This window comes from Vidua chalybeata, chromosome 7 (assembly GCF_026979565.1).
Source record: "Vidua chalybeata isolate OUT-0048 chromosome 7, bVidCha1 merged haplotype, whole genome shotgun sequence".
Lineage (NCBI taxonomy): Eukaryota > Metazoa > Chordata > Aves > Passeriformes > Viduidae > Vidua > Vidua chalybeata.
This window is the reverse complement of record NC_071536.1, coordinates 8,327,337-8,341,106: the sequence shown is the minus strand read 5'-3', so window position 1 is coordinate 8,341,106 and position 13,770 is coordinate 8,327,337. Positions and strand designations below refer to the sequence as shown.

General features: G+C 38.8%; 1 long non-coding RNA gene across 1 annotated transcript in view; it reads left to right on the top strand.

Annotated features, from left to right (window-relative positions):
* Positions 1–13,770, top strand: part of LOC128790413 (uncharacterized) — a 71,618-nt gene that overhangs the window by 55,684 nt on the left and 2,164 nt on the right. The gene's annotated exons all lie outside the window — the stretch shown is intronic.

Below are 13,770 nucleotides of genomic sequence, written 5' to 3'. Positions count from 1 at the left end.
AAACAGAAATGCAATTAGGAACTAGAATCTATGTCCATTGGCTATTTATGGAAAGTTGGCACATTGCTCACATGATCTCTATTTATGCCCTTGAAAAGAACTAATGCACTCTTTCACTGTGCATGTAGTCTAGAATGAACCTCTACCTCTTGTTTGCACTCTTTCAGAGAAGTCACTTTTTTTTCCTAAGAGAGGCTTAGAAATTAAAACCAAGCCAGACCAACTTAAAGGGAAGGTAAATATTTAATGAGTCATAAATATATGCACAATATTAGTTTCAAGTAACTTCAGATTCTAGGATGTGAAGGGATTCTCAAATGAAATTTTAATTTAAAAATTTGGTTTTGTAGGAACCAAAACCATTTTGGGCCAAAAGTAATTTTTACATGATGCAGACACTTGCCAGGATGGCAGGCAGCAACTGTGGAATGGCTGTGTATTGCCAAGGGGCTCTGATCAAGAAGATGTTGCAAAGATATTCAGACACCTTGAGAGGTGAGTGGTGTAAAATGAACTAGAACGGGACAAAATCCAGTGGGGGATGTAAAATCCTATTCTGTCTGCCTACAGAGCTGTAAGAATAAATTTCCTTACCTGTCATCTGCTAAAGTTAGGCATTTTCTCTGCCTTTTGGTGAATAGAAGGTATTTTTCACTCAATTTGTTTCTACAGCATCAGAAATACAATTTTTTAATAACTCCCAAAAATACCTGTGCCTCTGCAAACAGAGAATGTGGGCTTCTCAGGTGAGTCTGGTGGTTCTCTCTGGTGAAGACCTACATGTTCAAAGGAAAATGGGTTATGCTTGATCAGCTTTTGCACTTCAGTACCAAAACCACAATAAGTGCATTGTGCATAAAGGTGCAACATCATGTAAGCACATAGGTACCATCAAACTCTACAAGTGCAAAAAAAATTGATATTTTAGAAGGGAAGTTCCTTCAAAAGGAAACCTTTGCTGTAAATAGTCTATTTTAATAGATCAAAACCTGAGTTTAGTGTGTTCTGATTCTAGCAATAAGCATGCTCTATGATTTGCCCCTGGGAGCAAGCAAAATTCATTGTGCTCATGACATGTAAAAATATACAAGAAATAATACTTCTGAGGCTTCACATCCTTCCACAGTGTAATCAGAAGACCCAGGAGTAGATGTCTGAGCAATGATAGGAGTGCAGTGGAGTCATATGTTTCCCATGGAAATCATTTGTGACTTCCCTCTCTTTACTGCCACACATCTTCAAAGCACAAAACCAGCTTGTATTTTAAGCAGAACAATTATTTGCTTTACATCAAAGTTTTATGTAGCTCTTAATTCAAACTGGATTTCAAAGGAGTGAAGTTAAGGGAGGTCTCTGTAACACATGGGTGGTGATGTGTTTTCCATTCCTGGTACACTTTCTATTGATAGATCTTGACATACTTTACAAACATTAATAATTCAGCTGCTTACCAGAAAGAAAATATGGTTTGCTGTTTCAGAAGAAGAATTATTGCCAATTCCTTCTTCTTTTGCAGAGAATTGTAAAAGCAGTCATCTCTACACCTAAACTGCTGTGTAATTGCAGTGTGATTATGGTCTGATGTATCTCCAAGTGTTTCAGTTGAAGTGTCTGGGTGATCTAACCTTATATTTTTTATTTTTGCCTCTCAAGACCTTTTTGCTGCTTGTGTTGTTTCTATGAGTCAGAGTTTTGAGTTGTCTTTTATTTAATGGAGTAAACTGCTGTCTGAACAGGTTGTTTGCCATTCCCCTTCTGATACAATTAGAATACTTGGCAAATTAATTAAAAAGCAGAAATGGGATTACTCATATTAAAAAAAAAGTCAATATTTTTACTGTAAGACTCTATTAACAGAGATAGCTGTTGAACATAGATAACCCAAAATTTTTGATCCACATGTTAGACAATTTGTTTCTCCTTCAGAAGAATAGATCAATGTTAACTAGTGAAAAATGGGAACTGTAATATTATTTTATTTGCGCTGATTGGATCATAGAACAGCTCGAAGCCTTGTCTGGGATCCCTTGGTGTAACTGTGTTCAGTTTGTCATCGTGGTGACAGTGGCCCTCCTGTACTGTGGGACTCTTAGTTCTGTCTGTGAAATTGCTGCTTCTGCGCATTATTTGCAGAAGGCTGGTTGTGAACATTTTGCTTTTGAAATTCATACTCAGTCCAAAACTTGTATGAACTGATTGTTTCTGTTTTCTGGAAAGGTTAAAGTGGCTTCACTTGTGTAATGAATTTACCCTAACCTACCCATTTGAGCCCTTATGTCTGTACTTTCAGGAAGCTGTATGCCTCCCTAGGACAACAGATGAGTGCAGTTGGTTTTCAGGGTTACATTTGCCTCACAGCCCTTTATAAAGGGCTCTTTAGACTTGATGCTTTTCAAATGGAATTAGGTCCTGATTATGTCCAAGAACAAAACTAAGGCAAAAATTGTTTTCTTTTGTACTCCTTGTGGTCAGGAGCTGAGGCAGCAGAAGTGTTTTGTCTTCCAGGCCACTGCTGCACCAGTAACAGCCAGATAGGGCTGTCAGCTCTTGCAGATAATAACTGTGTCTTCCTGCTTGTGTGACTGAGATGGGCAAAGGCTCCTCTCAGAACAGGGAATCCTCTCTCCTCAGCCCCAAACCTCTATCTCAGGTAAAATCCCAGTCAGGACCAACAAATAAATATTTCTTTTTAGCATCTACCTCTTTGTAACTCAATGCTGTTAGCATTTCTATTTTATAGTTTCACTTTAAACCTCCATGTTTTCTTTTTGTACTTACAGACTCTTGATTCTTTAGCAAGATGAATTTCTTTCCAGGCCAAGAGAGGTGTTTAGGGAAGAGAAATAAAAGCGGAGTCTCTAAGGAGTCCAGTTTAAGCAGTGTGCTTTCTTCTTATGTCTTCAATTGCCTTAGACATCTCTGCCTGCCTTCAGACTGACTTGTTTGTTCAGACTGAAAGACTTGCTGGAGTCAGATCCAAGGGGAATAACAAATATTCCATTAACCCCATTGCATAGTCCAATTCTCCCACGTGTCACTCCTCAGTGGCTCTATCTGAGGGCTAATTTCTGTAGTAAGGGACAGAAAAACGTGAACATTTAAATTGTTTCTAGCTAGAAACTAGAGCCCAGTGGAATTCATCATTCCTTTATTCTCCTTCACTGGTGGATGGGGTGAATTTGCATGCTCTGCATTTTTTTTTCCTTTTTTTTTTTTTTTTTCTCTTTCACAATGGATTTTGGGTCAGGATGGCTACGTGGTGTTGCTGAGGGCAGGAGAGCTGCTTCCACGCCCAGCCCTATGAAATACATGTTGGCCCATGAAGAAAGCCAGCTCTGGGGAGCTGGAGGAAGGAAACACTTTTCCTGTTTTGTATTGGCCCCAGACACTCTAAAGCTACTTTTGTGATTAATTTAGCCAAGTGCCATTTGAGAGATGTATATGTTGTTAACCTCTGAATGTGTTTTGTAGGAAGTAAATCATTAAGGATTGTCTGTGTTTCTTGTTGTGGTCCTTTCTGTGGCTCCAGAGGCCTTTGTGAGAATATATTCCACTGAAGTAACAGAACCACCCCTTACTTTATCTACTGTGTGATTAATTCTTTAGCAAAATAATTGAGGTAAGAAAAAACTTAATGGAAAAACTGAAAAAAGATCCACATTAAAATGAGACGGGGAGCACTAAAATGAAGACTGCACATTACTCAATAGTTGTTTTGTTTTTTGTGGTTAGTCAAACTGTCCTTTCCCTGCACAAATGAGGATTGCTAAGCATGAAAGATCCCCTTTTCTAAGCAATCCAAGCCACATCTTATGTGCTGTGTCAGCTTTCTCACCACTTTAGGTACTGTGAGCAGCAAACTGCTGTCACTTGTGACTGGTTCAATGACCACGAGTAATGGTTAAGGAATAAAAATGACCTTCAAATCATATGATTTTGATCTGGAGAATATGTTCTTAGAATTAAGGCAAAGTTTGGCATGTTTTTCAGCTTTCATTTACTAGAAGACAAGATATTTCATGTGGCAATTTAAAAACCATGTGTGAGAAATTAAAAAACTAGAGAGGATTAAACGAAACTGCTTTGGTATATTGCCCACAGCAATGTTATTGTCCCATGGAAGATCATCATTCTCAGTAGTGTAAGTAGTTATGGATCATGATTTTAGCTTTAGTCTTCGGGATATATGGCCTCAAAACTGTCTCATTTCATATGATAATTTGAATCTACCACTATTTGTCTACTATGTAAGCTTTTGATAAGAAATTGGGATTGTTTTAGTTTCTCCAGAAGAGAGAGCAATCCCTGTGTATTTAAACACCACCAGTGTGCTTGGAGGCATTGCTGCTCATTCAAGCACTGGTGCCTCCAGCTGGATATGTAGTAAGAGGCCTTTGTAACTCAGTACAAGATTTTCCTAATCCTTTACATACATACAGAACAGCTTTATTTCCTCTTATTTTTTAAAAGGCTGTAGGTCTAAAAGCTTTTCAACTATAGGATACACAGAACAAGTTTCTCAACAGGATCCTTAATTCTCCAGCAGAGAATCCTTAAATTGTGCGGTAATGCAGATACTTACCCAAATAATCCCAAGAAACAAGTCTTTAGTAAGTCCCTGACACAGGCTAAGGCTTTTCAAGGAGTTGGGTTTTTTTTCCCAATTGTTCATAATTTATTATTCATAAATTGCTTAACTGCTGAAATATTGCAGTGACATCTTGTGCCAGCTTCCCTAAGGATGCAGAAAGTTTATATCAAACGATACATTATTTTAACGCCATGGAGCAAGATTCCTCATCCTTTTGGTGGCAGCCTCACTTTCAGGTTTGTGGATGTGTGATATAATTTCTCTCTTAGAATTAAAAGGTTTGAACTTCCTGCTGCCTTTACAAGCCTTAGCTCCTTGTCAGTAGTGCCTGCAGTAGATAACAGCTCCTGCTGTGTTAGGTAATGTGTGCCAAGTGAGACAGTGCAGCCCAGGGACATGAGGTAACCTGTACCTGCCATGACTCTAAGAAAGGCTCCTTTCCATATGCTTGGAGATAGAGAAGTGTATTTATCATGGAAAATGTGAAAAAGCATCTGTAGATACGCACTGGTATTCCAAAGCTGTAAATCCTTCTATGCCACGCAACCTTAGCAAATACAAAGTACAAATATAATTACATGCCTGATTACCTTGAGCTGTTGTTATGTGCTACAGGCATGAACCAAGGAAGATCAAGTCACTGTTTGTTCAGCTGAGACTTTTGCTCAGCAGAAGGGTCCTCTCTGCCCAACTTCTCTATCTGATTGAGCTCATGGGCTTCAGCAGCACTTGTTTGTAGGCTTGGATGTGGCTGTAGGCACAGACAGCTGAACTGCTGTCCAGTTAGCTTTTCTTTTGGTAGATCTAGGAGCTCAGGTCTTTGGAGAGATAAAGAATGTCATCAAGTTTTATACACCAGTAGCATGTGCTTCATCTTTTGGAACCCCTTCACCTTAGGTGGTGTTGGAAAACCAGAAGCCTTTTGAGCAGCTGTGGTGCCTACCCCGTTGACATGAAATTTCTATCTCCTCTCCTACCCTCATTTCCACTCTCTGAAAGGATCTAGAAGTCTCTGATTTTTTGCAAATGTATATATAAGTAATTCCTAATGCATCTGAATTGTCCTGGTAAATTGAATTAGACTAACTTTCTCTGCTTGAACTCATGTGGAAGGACTGGGTGTTCTAATTGTAACTTCAGTGCTGTTAAAGTTCTGAACATAGACTGAGAAAAATCCAGATCTTACTTGGACTAGTAAAAATCAATGCACTAAAACTGCATCTGGTACTGTAGGAACAACTTGTCTGGCAAAGTGAACATTTTCTCTGTCTGGATTTGATTAATTAACAGTGTCCCTTGGTCTGCTGCTCTACCTTCCCTGCACATGCAGCTTTATGTAGGTACAGTCAGGGCTTGGGGGCAAGTACTTATTTAGTGCACTGAACTACCAGTATTGCAAGCTAGCTTTGGTTAGAATTGCTTCTTTTTATCCTTTTAAATAGTACTGTCTAACCTATTGTTTTAGAAAAATTAAACTAAGGAAATAAGAAATTTTCTGTGTACATCATCTGGTTTTGATTACCCACTTTATTTTCTGAAGAGCAGTGGAACTTTTTCAGCAAATCAGTGTGCAGTCCACAAATGTGGTATTAATTAATGAGGTACATGCTTTGGACTTGGCTGCCACCAGCTCAGTGGTTTTTGAGCATGTTGATGCATTGCAGAGAGTTCCTGATTTCTATGGCTACCTCCCAGCTGGGAGTTGATATTGCTTAAACTAAATACTGGGCAAAATACTGAAGGAAATACATTCTCTGCTATGCTGTGGAATGTCACCCTGAATTGTATTTATGGGGAGCTCACAGGACCATTTTACATTAATTATGATTTCTGTAGAAAAAACTCAGAAGTAATTGGCTCAAGTATTATCGGAATATAATTTAATTACAGGCATGAAATTTAGTGTAAATAAGGAGCAGACAGTTTTCTAGTAATGTCTTAGTAGATAAATTAAAAAACAAATAGTCCCAAAAGTTGCATTTCTTCTTTCAAAGTAACCAGTTGCTTTCAGAGGGCAATAATAGACACTATTGAAAGAATTGAATGGAACAAGTGTTTAGAAAAATCTCTCTAGTGATATCTGTCATCAGAAGAGTGATACTTGAGAAGGTAATAAATTCTTGGCTTGTTTTATGGAATATACCACTGACATGTCAAATTTCTTTGAAGAGGTACTACACATATCTAAAACATGTTCTACCTTTCCATCTTTTCATTTCCTCTAGTTGAGAACAGCCCTGGGACTGTATTACATTAGTGATGGGTGCTGTGTTTCCTTCCCAGCCATGCTGGGGGCTCCAGCCAGTCCTGCAGAGCTTCCCTTAGCTGTCAGCTGGGACTTGCCATGTGCCTCTGAAGAGAACGTGCTGTGAATCCCAGCACCCACTCTCACACCTGTGGGATGTGCCAGTGCATTTGCAGGAGCTGGACTAGCAGAACAAGCCCGGACCCACTTGCCAGGCTACTGCATCAGTGTTTTCCCTCCCTTAAAGAGCAGAAGTGTAGCAGAACTGTGTCCTCTGGAAACTGGAGGCTGAAGGTAGATTTACTGTCAAGAAAACCTTTCAGAGTATTTAACTCATACTTGTTTTATTTCTAACCATTACACACAAGCGTGGTGTGCCTTCCAGCCCTTGCTTCCAGATACAGCTGTAGCAAAAGAGTACATAAAAAATTAAATTAGTTAATTTCTAATAGTCTACAAACATTTGAAGGATGCTGTGAACTTTCCAAACTATTTTTTTGAGGTTACTCATTACTTCAGTGAATTAATGTTTGTTTAAATGCAAACACAGCTGTTTTGTAGGGTTGTTTGGTTTTTACCCCATGCACGAAGGACTTACAAACTGAGCAAATGAAACACTTTGGGTTAACAAACCCTACTTCTCCAAAGCCTATAATCTCAAATGACAAATATTATTGCTCATAGAACTGAGGTCATGAGGGTGGATGGGAAATCAGCCTGGGTTTTAGTTTGTTTTTTTTCCTGATGTTGTTGCCTTTTGGTTTGTAACCCTCAAAGCCATAAAATTCATAAACCTGAGCCTCCAGTAATGGCTTTCAAGATGGACTTTGTCTCCATCAATGTCCCAAGAAAAGAGACAAATATATTTGCAGTGTCCACCCTGTGCCATATCTGGAATATATATTTGGCCTTACCAGCCCCAACAAACCTGGTGCTGACTCTCACCTCTGCTAGTGCCAGTGACCACACACAGCCTCCCCTTGCCCCAGGTGATGTTTGTGCTCTATTTAGACAGCAGACACCCCTGGTATTACAAGACAGGCTTTACCTAGTCTAAAGAAGCAATTATAACCTTTTTCCCTCTAAAAACTTGGACTAGCCTAATATTTGCCAGTAGCTTTCAACCCATCTGATCTGCAATATGTACACTGTATCCCTGTTTCACTATTGTTTTACAGAACATTGTCCCAGAAATACCTGGTTTTTTGAATCTCAGTAACAGCCTTCCCAGAGGGCACGTCAGCATTTCTGAGTTGTTCATTTTTCCAGTTTTCTGTTACTCTATTTTTTCTTCCCTTAAACAGATATTTCTTCCATTTACACTAATTTTGCTTTATGAACATGAAAACCTAGCCTTTTTGTGGGCAAAGAGTAAATATAGGATTAGCAAACTCGCACAATGGCTTGGTTCACATTTCATTCTTTGCAGTGTGATCTCCTTAATGAATAGTCAAGTTGAATTTGGAAAATGAATACAGGATTAAAAAAAAAAAACCCTGCTTTGTACCACTCAGATTCTACTTAAGAAATAATTAGTGTTGACTGGATCTAGTAAAAAGGTAGGCTTTTCAATTTATAATTTTGAATTGAATGTTTGCTATGGAATTTCTTATTCTTCTAATTTCTTGAGAAATAGCAGCACCTAAAAATCCCGTGATCATTTTCTTGGAACCCTGCTGATTTTGTTCTTACTAAATTCTATAGATCTGAGCCTGTAGTTATTATAAAACTTAAAGGAAAATGACAATCAAAGTAATTATTTCAGTAAAATGTTAGGAAAATTAACCTAATCCCTATTGTTAAATGGACAGATTTTTTTTTTCCTATGGAGAAAAAAGTTATAACAAATAGTTCATTAAAAGTTTTAGTTTTGAGTTCTGTTAAGCTGTTAATATTTTAAACTTTATTTCTATGAGATCCACATTCGCATTAGTCTAGATGTGGTTTCCTTGTAACTCTTGAATCTCTTTTAAAAAAGATGTCAGAAACAGCCACATGTTTTAGATTCCTTAATGAAGGCAGCCTGCTTGCCTTGCTTAGGTCTGCTTTCTTGTAATGAATACTTAGCACATTAACCTGAGCACAATGGCTTGTTCCACATTTCAGGCTGGATACCAAGGTGCTGTGAACCCTTCTGTCTCTTGCATTCTGTTTGATTCCTTGGGAATGGGTGAAGTGTGCAGGATTGGAAACAGCAAAATTCACTATTCCTGCCAGGGCTTTGCTTGGGCAAACTGCACCTCACCTATGAGAACCCTGCACATAATGTCCAGAGCCTGCTTATATGTGGAAATCAAAACAGAAGCAAAACATTTTCCAGATGCCATCCATATTTTCCTTCTCTCTAAAACTTTGATTTTTTTTTTTTAAAGAAAAAATTGTATTGGTGTAAGGCTCTCAGTCCTGTGAATTTAGAGCAAACTAGTAAGATGGTAATCAAAACAACAGCGGAGATCAAAACAGATGAAAATAAGAACAGCAGATGCTACAGAAAAGTCTTACAGAATAAGACTTCAGTAAATCTACAGGAAATGAGTATCAGTTCTATAAAGCTCCAACTGATAGTCACAGGAATAAAAATGAAAGCAAAAAGGATCTACAAAAATAAAAAATCAAAGCTTAGAGTAAAACCTAACTGTTGCCCAGAATCAAACTTAATCTGTTGTTCTCTGTGGTGTATTCTGCTGTGTTGCACATATAGAGTTTTTGGGTCGTCTCTGGTTGAACACCTTTTCACTAATTACTGTAATAAAACACTTATGAAATTTTAGTAATCTTTCAAATCCATTTGATGTGCCTGCAGGAAGCCTCCTTTCTGTTCTTTCCTAATTATTCTTATTTAGAACAATGACCTAGACTGAATTTGTTAGATTTCATTCTTTGGCATATATTTTGAGTCAATAGATCAGCAGGGTCTTAATGTGAAATTCTTGTCCCTGTGCATTTGTGCGTGATCATCTGGATCCTCTTCCATCCCTGGTACTGCAGGTGGCCCAGTGTGTGAGTACAGGGACAAGGCTCAGCTGCTGCCTCTCCCACTTGGCAGGACTGCCTAGGAGGGAGTTGTACAAAAGGAGAGAACGGATTTCTATGTTGGTTCCAATTTCTCTGTGTGCGGCTCCCTCACCCCCGCTCCCCGTCCAAACAACTTTTGAACCCTTTGGTCAGTTTTGGCCCTGCTGGATCAGGAGGTTGCCCTGCAGGGAGTTAATTGAGATGAGCAGTTGCTCAGAGGAGTCTCCAAGAACATCCCAGTGAAGAGGAGTCTGTGGCTCAGTACCTGAAGATTCATATGGAAAAGGGACATGAACACTCCAGGTAGATGAAAAGTAGTCATCATAGATCAACCCAAACCCAAAAAATTATGGAAAAACTAGCAATATTGTGCTGTGCATAGAACTTCTTGGGTTTCTTTCTCCTAAAGCTGTAAGGAATGGGTTTTTTTTTTTCCTGTCCCCTTTTGCTATCCCTTTGCTTGCTGACACTACTCTTGCAACTTGAGCAGCACCTGTGAGTCTGCAGGTTCCTTCTCTCTTAACAAAGAGCTAAGCATGCTTAAAATTTATTTCTCTGGATGCAGGATTTCAATGTTATACATCACACAGTTGTATTTAGTCTGGAAAACTATTTAAGAACTTATCAATTTTTTTTGAATGTAAATAAGAAGCTCTCTTTTTTTGACATGTTTGTGTTTGCATTGGTATCCATCTCTAAGCTGAGGTCTCAACCATAGTTGTATTATATTTATCTATTTATAGAGAGATCTTTGCAGCATTTCTACAGGATCTACTGAATTGTTTTACCTGAACTGTGGAAGTGGCTTGATTTACCTCTGAGCTGGGAGAAGCAGCTGGAAATGTCCACTATTTGTATACCTCAGCCCATCTTTAATTATTTTGTAATTGGTTCTACTTACATTGCATTATTCCAAGTTGAAATGTATTTTGGAACATTCTTTGCTGGTTAATTGGAAAGCTATTATTTATGGCTTCCACATGATTTGCACTTATAGGCATTCAGGGTGGTTTTCTGGCTTCATTTAACCTGTTGATTTAGAAGTGGGTATTTATTTTGCAATTGATGTGAGTTTTTCTTTCCACTTTATCCTTGAGATCAGCTAGTAGATTTCATAGAAAAGGAAAGATAAACTGTCTCTGTATCCTGAGCATACTCACAGAATATGCAGTCCAGAAATAACATGCTGTACAGCAAGAACTATGAAAATTTTCCTTTCCTACAGATGTGATAGTTCTCAGAAATCCAGCTTTCATTTGCGCTATGCCAGGTGAAAAAGGGCTCTTTTCAGGATGGACTATTTCAGGGTTTAAATAGTCTCTTTGTATTAAGAGCTCATGCACAGTTTTTTACTCTTTCTATTTTTGGTACTTTTCCTTCTTTGAAGTGATAGGGGAAATGGAGTGATCTGCAGCTCATAAGAAAACCCAGGAGGTGGAAGCGATGTTACCTGGGACTTGCTTTTCACTGTCTTTGCAGCCGTGATCCCAACAGTCCCTGTGCTCCTGCTTGGTCACAGGGCAACAGCCCAAGGTGTCAAACCCACTCTGATCCTCCTCCTGAGGCAGGATTTAGTTGTCTTTCATACTGAGAACTTAGCTTAACATAATTTTAGCAAATAAGATGAACTTCATGCTACATTAAGCTTCATTTTCAAAGTGGAAAAGGAAGAGAACTGTGAAAGATGTCCCTGTTTTCCCTGTATTTCTTCCATAGAAAAGCTAGGACTGCAAGTAAAAGAAGAATAGGGGCAAGGAAGCTCAAGGGACAGAGGAAACTTAACTCGAATAAAACCTTTTATTACAGAAGTGTCTGACTTTGGTGAAAATTATATATATTGCTTTTTACTAGCAAACTTTACAAGAGAGCGAAATTACTTTATTATTTGTAAAGTCAGTGACTAGAAATGAAAGAGATAACATCTCAGATAATGTTGCAGAGATTGTTTGTTTCACTGGTTTGAGGACGAAATGAAAACTCCTTTGGTCACTAAAGGAAATCAAATAGCCAAGATATTCAAAGCTTTGACCACAGTTTTGAATCTAAAAATAAAATAAACAAATGCAAACATAAGTCGAGGCATCAATAACAGTAACTGATAACCAGCTTTATGGCTGGGATAATTTTGCTAGTTTAAAATAAAGGAGCCAGCAGTATAAGAAAGCCATTTTGAAAAACTGGCAAAAACTCCTGCTTTTCTGGGCACTACCTTCTACCTACGCCTTTGTTGCTGCTCTCATGAAGAAATTAGATGAGTTGATGGCTGCAATGTGTGTTCTTGAATGATAAGCCTAATTCTTAGTTACACAGCTGCATCTGGAAAGGTCAACAGAAGACAAAGGTCTTGGCTCCAATAATGATGCTTCCTTACATGTTAAAAAGCTCACAATTCTTTAACAGTTTTCATTTTAGAAGCTAATAGAATAATCACCCTCAGCAGTTTAATGCCATCAGTCTAAACGTATTTTCTTTGAACTGCTGGCAACTGCTTTATTTGTTTATTTACCTGTTATTTTGGGAGAGGGGGAAGAGGGTGGAAGGGGAAACCAGGAATTGCTGCATGAGAGCTGAGCTGACTCAGGTATCACACCAAACAAACATCTCTTGGGAATGTTCTAGGTGTGGTTGCAGCTCTCCTAGCACAAGGGACAGGCTCTGGGACAAACGAGTGAGGTTTAGGTGTATAGCATTAAAACTTCATGTTCTGAGCATAGAAAAACCTCTTAAAGAAAAGTCCTGCCCTGTTCTCAGTGGAACTGCAGTTCTGTGAACATCTTAAACTATTTATTCATGTACTATCTGGTTTTGTTATACGCAGATTTTTTCCCCCAGCCAGTTCCTCACAAAGGCAGTGAGAGCTTGTGTTGGCACAGGAGATGCAGCAGCAGGCAGCAGATGTTAGCTGGGAGGTGGGAATGTTTCCTTCCATGGTGGCCACTTACATGTTCAAAGCATTTGAGAAACCCACAGCCTCAGGAAGTGCTGATACGCAGGTTCCAGAGCTGTGTGGTAACTTTGCTTACAGCCACATTATGGTATTTACCTAAAGGGCTTCGCTCCCTCTATTACCAACAATATTAACAAGAAATTCTTTGTAAGAAGCTTAGGCTACATTCACTTTCAAACCACACATAAATTCAGAACACTGCTTATAGCAGTATTTAAAGATTTGATACTTTACCTTGTTGTTGGCAATGTGACTTTGTGACCCTGGACTATAAAGTGAAAGGGTGCTTTGTCAGTGATTTCTGAAGAGTAGGGATTTCATCCTGAGTTGGCTTTACAGTACAAATACAAATATTGTTCATTATTTCTGCCCTCTGATAATGATTTCATCTTGTGAAGAGACCCTACTGTGACAAGCTCACCCCTTTATGTTAATGAAGTAGTTAAAATGCAGAGCTGTTCAGACTATTATTTAAATGTCTTTTGCAACCTTAGAGGGGAATGACCTTGCTGCCCTGGCTAAATTCCAGTTTACATCATTACAGCCTACTACTTAACTCCTGAAGGAAATGCTGTGCAGAGGCCAAAGCTAAATCTGCACTGTTCAGTCTGAACTGGGATATCCACAGAAACCAGTGCTCTGCAGGGATTCTGCATTGGGAGAGGGGTTTGCTGAGAAGCACTGGGGTGTTAGCTGACATACAAATTGCTGCCTTTGCTTCTGCCATCACCAGAAAGACTCAGATACTAATGGCAATCAGCAAGGAGTACAAGCCAGAACAGAGAAAGAACAGGCTTTAGGACTTTCCAGAAATGTTTTAAATGACCCTGACAAGTTTTGCCCTTGAAATTACAAATTAGTCAGAACAATATTTAACCTGTAAGCAATTAGCCCAAAGAAGGGCTGAAGGACAGTTCTGGTGTTGCTAAGGCCCAGGGAAAAGCAAAAATAAAAGTTAAAAGGGATGTTATT